Consider the following 8,063-nt stretch of genomic DNA (forward strand, 5'->3'; position numbering starts at 1 on the left):
ACTCCACCTGCCTCTGGTGTGTGGGAAGTGGTGCGATGCACTGTGCCCGAGGGGAGCTCCTGGGTGGTGGAGCTGGGCAGGAGGAGAAAGGGACTCTCGTGTAACAGCCAGCACCTGGGTCAGTTATATTTTTGCTATTACGCTTTGCCTGTCTCATCTCAACAGACCGTAAGTTTTTCAGGACTTTTGTTTTCTGTGCAAACTATGACCAACACCAAGAAGTTCTTACTTTCACTGGGACGACACCAGGGCTTCTAGGTGATGAATAACTTAAGTGATAAAGTCTCCCTTCCCAGTTTGAGCAAGAAATCACAGAATGGTTCAGGCTGGAAGTGGCCTCAGGAGGTCTGTGGTTAAACTCCTGCAGAAAGCTCATTAACTATGAGATCAGGCCAGGTTGCTCAGGGTTTTGTCCAGAGAAGTCTTGAAAACCCGAAAGGATAGTGCCTGCACAACCTAACTGTGCAGCCTGTTCCACTTCTTGTTGTCCTCGTGAAGAAAGGTTCCTCTTTATACCCAGTTCAACCCTCTCATTTCAATTTATGCCTACGATCTGTTGTCACTGTGCCACTGTGAAGAGCTTTGTTGGCTCTGATAACTGCCTCATAGGTACTGGCAGGCTGTTCTTAGCCCCCCGAAGACGTCTCATCTCTAGGTTGGACAAGCACTGGTCCCTCAGCCTTTCCTCATGAGGCTGATCTCCAAACCCCTACCATCTGAGGGGCTTAGCAGCAAGTTTATTAACTTAGTTCTTGGACCAGGGCTGAAACTTGGATACAATGCTGTAAATGGGATCTATTGAATACTGCACAGAGGGGGGTAATCACAATAACCACTCCTCTGGGTACAGGGGCTGTGCTCTGCTGATACAGCCCAGTCTGCTTCAGGCTCTTGATTTTCCTTGCTGCCAAAGCATACTGCTGGCTCATGTGTAGCTTATTGCTCATCAGCATCCTTAAGACCTTTTCTGCAGAGCTGTTGCAAGGAGCTATCCCTTCCCAGTTGGAGAACTTCATAAGGTTCCTGGTGTCCCATTCCCCCAGCTGTCCAGGTCCCTCTGAGTGACAGCCCTGCCCTGAAGCATGATGACTGCTCTCCCCAGTTTGGTGTCAGCTGCAGACTTGCTGAGTGCAAGTTGTTGTTCAACCTACACATCACTAACAAAGATAATAAATCAGATACAAGCAGAGTTCTCTGGTATCTATTCTGGCATGTAAAGGCCTCCAAATACAACATAAACTCTTTAAGCTCAGCAAACAAGAGAGTTTTTTCAGTTTTTTACCCATCTATTAATCCATCTGTCCAGACCAGAATGTTTCAGCTAGGATACAAAGATGCTGTGGGAGATCATGTCTAAAGCTAAGTTAAAGCCAAGGCAGATAACAACCGCTGTTCTTCCCTTATCAAAAAAAAAAAAAAAAACAAAACAAAACAAAAAAAAAAACAGGTTGGTCAAGCAGGGGGAGTTCCCACTCAATACTAGAGAAAATAAATCTGCCATAAGAGTAAACACTGGAGCAGGTGCCCAGAGAGACTGTGGAATTTCCACCTCAGAGATACTCAAAACCCAACTCCCAACTGGACAAAGCCCTGGGCAGCCTCTTCTACCTTGGACATGGGTGGGACAAGATACCTCTAGAGGTCTCACAAAGCCTACCTGACCTGTGGTTCATGTGGTTCATGGTTTAATCTTGGTAGATCCACGTTGGCCATTCCCAAGCACCCTCTTCTTGTTCATGTAACAAAGCATTCACCACTGTCCTTCATGGAGTTTTGATAGAAGCATGAACACCATACATGCCCTGGAATATTACTTATTCCAAAGGGCATAAAATCACCTTCTTCGTTATTCAGCAGCACACATGCAATTCTAACTGGCTCAGTGGAAATCCCGATACTTTTGCTTTTTGGATGCCTGAAGGCAATACTTTCCCTAGGACTTTTTATATTTTTTTAAGTTAATTCTCACTGAATTGCTTTTAGGAGAAGGTGGAGGTATCAGCATTGTTAAGCACTGTTTCAGTAATAGAAGAATAAGGGATGTAGGTGTGCATGTTAGTTATTTCCACATTCAAGCACATTAATACATTAGAAATCACCATAAATCTCCCAGAAAGAATACTGATGAAATACTTTCCCAAAATCTACCTTGTATTTTAGCATATCCAAGGAATCATATGGAATCATATGAGACAACCTAATAGCTAAGCTAACATTAGCAAGGAGAGGGAAAAAAAAAAAAAAAAAAAAAAAAAAAAAAAAAAAAGCTACGTTCTTAGGAATAAATGAAAAGTAAATTGATTCACAACTTATGATTCATGTTCATCATCCCATCATTCACAACCATATACATTGTAAAACTACCAAGCATCATCCTTAGGATACATGCAGAATATCATTGTGGTTCACTCCCTGTTTCACTCCTGGGCTCCATTGTCCATACCATATACATACTGGTTTTCCCCCAGGCTCCTGCACAGAGAAAGTCAATGAGCACCCTCCCAGAGGGCACAAAATTCCCAAGTCCTTGCTGCAAGGACACAAGATGCTCTACCAGATGGCAACTCAGATTTTTCTTCTCTAGGTGATCAGGGTTTACTTCCTCAGCAGCCCACTGATTACGTAGGTTTGCTTTTAGCCTTGTCGTACAAAGATACTCGTTTTGCTGTGTTGCTTCATCTAGAATAGATGAAGCATTTTTTTTTACGGGGCAGCTGGAAAGCTGCTCCAGGGGAAGCTGCTGAGCAGGCAGAGGACCTACAGCACTGAATGGCTGAAACCTTTGATTTTTCAGGAAGGGAAAAAACAGTACTGCAAGGAGGTGATCAAAGAAACCTGCAGATATACCACAACTGGTCCTATTTTAAAGGGAGAACATGTGTTTCTTTTCTGGCTAGATGACTACCAGAAAGAGGCAGGGCCCACACGTGGTTGCACTGGACCATTACTAGACCCTCTGTCTGGGGTTGACTGCCCAGCTGTGGGCTCATTCAGGAGTTGTGCGTTAGCTCTGAACAGATACCAGGAGCAGCAAAACTCCAGGAGCAAGGAGTTAGCGTGGTCGGTGACCAAAATATGCTTCCAAGGTCTCGAGCAGGCTGGGGCAGCTCCGTGCTGATGTTGTGCTGCTGTCGTCACGCTGCCATTACCACCCAAGCTGGCTCCACTGAAAGCAGCCCAGCCGAGTCCACCCCTGTTGCAGGTGCACCTCAGCTGCAGTGTGGGCACGCTCCGCCTGGCAGATGATAATCACGGAAGGGACGCATGATGTCAGCAATCCGTCCTGCCGCCGCCTCCCCACCCTCTGTAAGGATCTCGTGTCCCCAGTGTGGACACAGCTGCCGGAGTGAGTTTACGAGGAGCACGACAGGCCTGCATCACCCTGCGTAGGTGCAGAGCAGGCCTTGAGGCCTCCCATCGAAGCATTCCAATGCTGCTTTAGCATCAGCCCGTCTCCACCAACGCCGTAATGACGGTACACCTGTGTCGGCTGGCTGGCTCCGTTTTAACCACTGCTCCAACCTACCTTGCTCTGAGCCAATTTTGTGGTGAAAATACTGTTTCCTCTACAATCCTCACGTCACCCCATAGTACCAGCAGGAGGTTTCCCTACAATCCTCTGTCATAAAACCTGATTTTCTGAATGTTCATGGAAGGCTGGGTCCTTCACATGTAGAGACACTGTCCTCTGTTTCATCACTTCTGAGAAGCCTGTGGGATTCCCTGGCTTCAGAGGATGCCTGTCAGGCTTCAGTACTGCATGCAGAGCTGCTTTAGAATAAATACACAAGTAAGAGCTAGAGGTCCCCCCATGGTGGTGTTCTACATTGCTGCAGTCTTCTTTCTAGCTTCACATGTCCTCAAGAAGTTCAGATTTTGCCTGTCAAATGGGCTGATGGATTTGTTCCATACATACTACTATACATTTCATACATAATAAAAATAAAAACATCCTGCTCCACAAGGACAACTGAGTTAATTCATTCATTCTTTGGTCTGCGTTTCCTTCCCCTTTCTCCCCTCTTTTTGCAGACCTTGACACAGCTAAAAAAATAATAATTAAAAAAAAAAGCACCCAATTTATACTAACAGATCAGAAAAAAAAAAAAAAAAGTCCATTTCTGTGTAATTGTTTTTAATGGGAATAGTCCATCAAGGTTCTTGTTCTAACATGCACTGTATGATTTTTGCACCAGCAAACAAGTTTTTATCTAGCAGGCAGAACCTATTCAAAAGGTATTTCTTCTGCTGGGACTAGAGGCAGGAATGAGTCATGGCTGTTTAATACTCATGGAGTGCCCTGCCCCAAGGAGTGCCTCTGTTTTTCTCCCCTCCCTGTCTCGCGCTCACTCTCTCAAGCCTTAATTGTCTTTAGTTATAAAGCTTTTGAGAAATCACTCTTAAAATTATGACTCCTGTTAAATTTAATTAGACATGAACTCTGGCCAGATGAGCAGGGATGGTTTCATAATTGTTTTTCTAGTTTAAAACACTAGGATTCCCTGACCACAGGAAGTTCAAAGGAACAGCAGCAAAAGAAAGAGATAACCTTCATTCTCAGGGAACACCAGCTTCACTTGGGATGCCAGCAAATTTATGACATGAGTTTGGCTTTAATTACAGCTGGGGTGGGGCCTCTCCCATCAATAAACAATGGGGTTTCTGCAGGCCTGAAGTTTGCAACAGCACAAGGCATTAAACATGAGCACTATGGCAGCACGCATTCAGTGTACTTCAGCAACTGCTTTCCCAGAAGCTGAGTATCGCCCCTAAAAGGGGGTGGTGTTGCCCCACGTGACCCATTTTGGAAAAAATAAAAATAAAAAATAAGCTTCATTGAGGTCAGATCATTTTAACAGGCAAAAATGTACTGATATTTACAGGTTTACAAACCCAAAAGTCATTCAGATCTGCAACGCTTAAGAAAGTGAGGGAACTTTACAAAGACAATACATGATATATATAAAAAGGACAAAGTGAACTAATAATCTAAACCTACAATGCAGCAACAATAATTGCAAAATTGTGCCCTAAATGTCCTGTGGCTGAGTTTCCATTGACCCCCCTCCAAAGGTGGGCAGGGGTGGGGGGCAATTTCTCACTCTGCAAATTTTTATTAAGCTGCTTCCTCACATAAAAGTAATTTCAAAGATGTGTAATTTTCTTATTTATTGAGCATCAACAGAGTATTTAGTGATGTATAAACATGCAGAGCAGAGTCTTTGCCTGAAGGTCACCGCAGTCTAGTCAAAATACAGCTAGAACAGATTCAGAAGAGCATAATAACTACATAACATAAACATTGATCATATAAGCAGACAAACATGGAGAAGATGGAGAAACATTTCAGATGCCACTGTTTAAAGGCTTCATGCATATACAGAGGGTTTTGGAAAAAAAAAAAAAAAAAAAAAAAAAAAAAAAAGATGAAGGTCATATGACTTGGTGTCAGAATGAATGCCAGTTTTGTTAGAAGGCATAAAGTTGGGATCTGTAAACATGCATGGCCTATGGTCGGGAGGGAATCTGGAGCAGGGCAAAAACCAGATAAGAAAGGAATGTGTGAAGAGGTGTGGGGAGAGGGGGTCACACAGGGCATCGCCTGTGATGGAGGCAGACTCCAACCTGCACGGAGAGCGAGGAAAATCTGGAGAAGGAGTGTAACGGAGTCAGTGGGAGGAAGGGAGCCTGAACTGAACAGAGATGCATTTTGGATGAGCCATGATGGGAGGCAAGGACTTATGAGGACAACAGAAAAGAACTGTATAATTTCTCCTACAAGTTTTAGCTGAATTCTGTTAAAGGAATATGTTTAATTCTTCTTTCAAGGATTTGAGAAAAGTGCATGAAATACAGAACTGCCCTCCCCTGACCTAATGAGTAATCTCTCTTTATAATACCTGCAGGAAGAAGACAATAACTGCTCCCAGAAGGAGTAGAACAGCGTATCTATGCATGCAATGCTCATACTTCGCTATGAATGTAATGTTAATTTAGCAGAGGGCAGTTTGACCCCAAACTAAGGACTTAAACTTCAGTGAAGCTGTGCTACAGTGTAATACTTAGCAGTCAAAACCCAGTGCAAGTCAAAATTTCAGGGACAATGAAGACGTGGATAGACACATGGCTAAAAGCAGACTTTACACTTTACCTGAAAGAGCAGTTTTCCCAGCTGAGGCTCTGGCTCAGATGCCCACGTGAGCTCCTTGAACCCTGCAAACATGCAGTTTGTGCCCCCAGCACAAGGGAGCAGACTGTTCATCCAGATGGGAACTGCCAGCACTGCAGCTGCAGCCGTCCTCGTCTGTAGTCTGTACCATGCAAGGAGCTGCTCTCCACTTCTTCTCATCCGTAGGAGTCCAAGTCAGCAAGCCACTGCCTCTCAGGAAAACTGTGTGCACAATCAAGTTGGATATGCCAGCGTAATGTGTCTGCGAGAGATGTAACAGAGAAATAATACTCTAAGTCGCATTCCATCCTGCATAATTGAAAAACAGCTGGCCATTTTCCACAAAGACAAACTTTTAAAAGTCACAAGGGACTGCTTTGATAATATAATTGGTCCCTGGCACAAGGTAGACTGCATAATCTCACTTTGTGCATCTAATCTGCAATCAAACCTGTGTTTTGTGGCTGAGTTAGAAAGTAGCTTTTAGAAAGACGGGCAGTCACAATTCCACTTCAGATGATAGTGTGGCAGGGATGGTTATGAGCTTCAAGAGGAAAAATCATTTTTAAAGGCTCAATCTGGATTACAGATCCAAGAAATTGGTATCTTAACTTTACTCTGTCACCAGATTTGTAAGCAGTGCAGAAACACCTCAGTCCTGTCCAGCTGTGGGCAGAGCAGAAGACTTGCTGGGAGAAGTGGTGTCCTGTATTGGACCATCTGGGAAGGCTCAGCTGGGAAAAAGACAAGACAGAGGGTTAAAGAGGTGGAAAGCTTGGTAACTTTCCAGCTATGACACTTGATCTGACAGAGTATTTTTAGTCTCTTAAATCTTGGTTCCCTGCTACCCTTAAATCATCTCAACTACCACAGCTCTACCTCTGCATCCTGCATCTCACCTTGGAGAAGAGTGTACATTAAAAAAACGTCAACAAAAGAGAAAACCACAGCAAAATACCAAAGCATATTATACCTCCACTGTTTGGCTCACAGCCAGGTAGCATGGTCTCGAGACCTGTTATTAAGCTTTGCGTAAGTAACAAACATTTGATCCTATACACATAAAATAGTTCATACAAACAAGCAAGCATTGCACTCATATGCATGCTGTCTCTCTCCTGACTTGCACGTGTAACACTGCAATGTATTACTTTCATAAAATATGCCTTTCATCTTGCTGCAGCTAAAAACAGATCCGCAGTTACGAATTTTCCAGGCATCCTCCATCCCAGCAAAGCTGCTTCAACTGAGGATGACCGTGCCTTTCCCCTCCCCTCACAGCCATGGCTAACCATCGCATCCTGAGGGAGTCCTGGCACATCAGAAAGCCAGCTCTTGCCAAGCTCACCTTTAGAGAAGAGGAGGGGTAAGATGGGGCACGGCCATGAGCCAGAAATCCTCACAGTGTTCCTCCAGCAATACAGTCCATCTTCCTCTGCAATAAAATACCTCTGACCTAACGCAGCATGATTTTCCATTGTGTTCATCATCCCTTCAGTGGAAAGTAAAATCCTACCTCTTCTGAACTCCTACATGAGCTGGAAATAGCTCATTGCTGGTGCACAGCCAGTCTCCTCTTGGTCAAGGGTAGCGTGGAGGAAATGGTTTGACCTGGTCTCCTCTGCTTAATATGAGGAAAGGAAATTAATTCCATCTTTCACAGCCTGTGAAGAAGTACTCCACACCTACAGCACCTGGGAAGACTTGCCACAAGATGAGGTACTGTCTGGCATCAGCCATGTATTCCTATATTTAAAGCTCAACTTAAATGCATTTCCACATTGCAGGCCTAATTTTTAGTGCTTCCATTTCTGCACAGCTGCACCAAGAGCTCCTGAGATGCAAAAGACCTGGAGACTAATTTCAGTGACTGACACACAACCTCAGTTTGTAC

At 44.2% G+C, this 8,063-nt stretch overlaps 1 long non-coding RNA gene across 1 annotated transcript; it reads right to left on the minus strand.

The window, feature by feature from the left end:
• Positions 1 to 121: 121 nt before the first annotated feature.
• On the minus strand, positions 122 to 7,771 carry LOC311432275. Its single transcript, XR_014689933.1, has 3 exons — positions 7,518 to 7,771; positions 6,152 to 6,431; positions 122 to 1,157 (listed from the first exon to the last, which is right to left on the minus strand). It is a non-coding gene; the product is annotated as an uncharacterized lncRNA (long non-coding RNA).
• Positions 7,772 to 8,063: the final 292 nt, after the last annotated feature.

Source organism: Aythya ferina (assembly GCF_964211825.1).
Source record: "Aythya ferina genome assembly, chromosome: 2".
Taxonomy (NCBI): domain Eukaryota; kingdom Metazoa; phylum Chordata; class Aves; order Anseriformes; family Anatidae; genus Aythya; species Aythya ferina.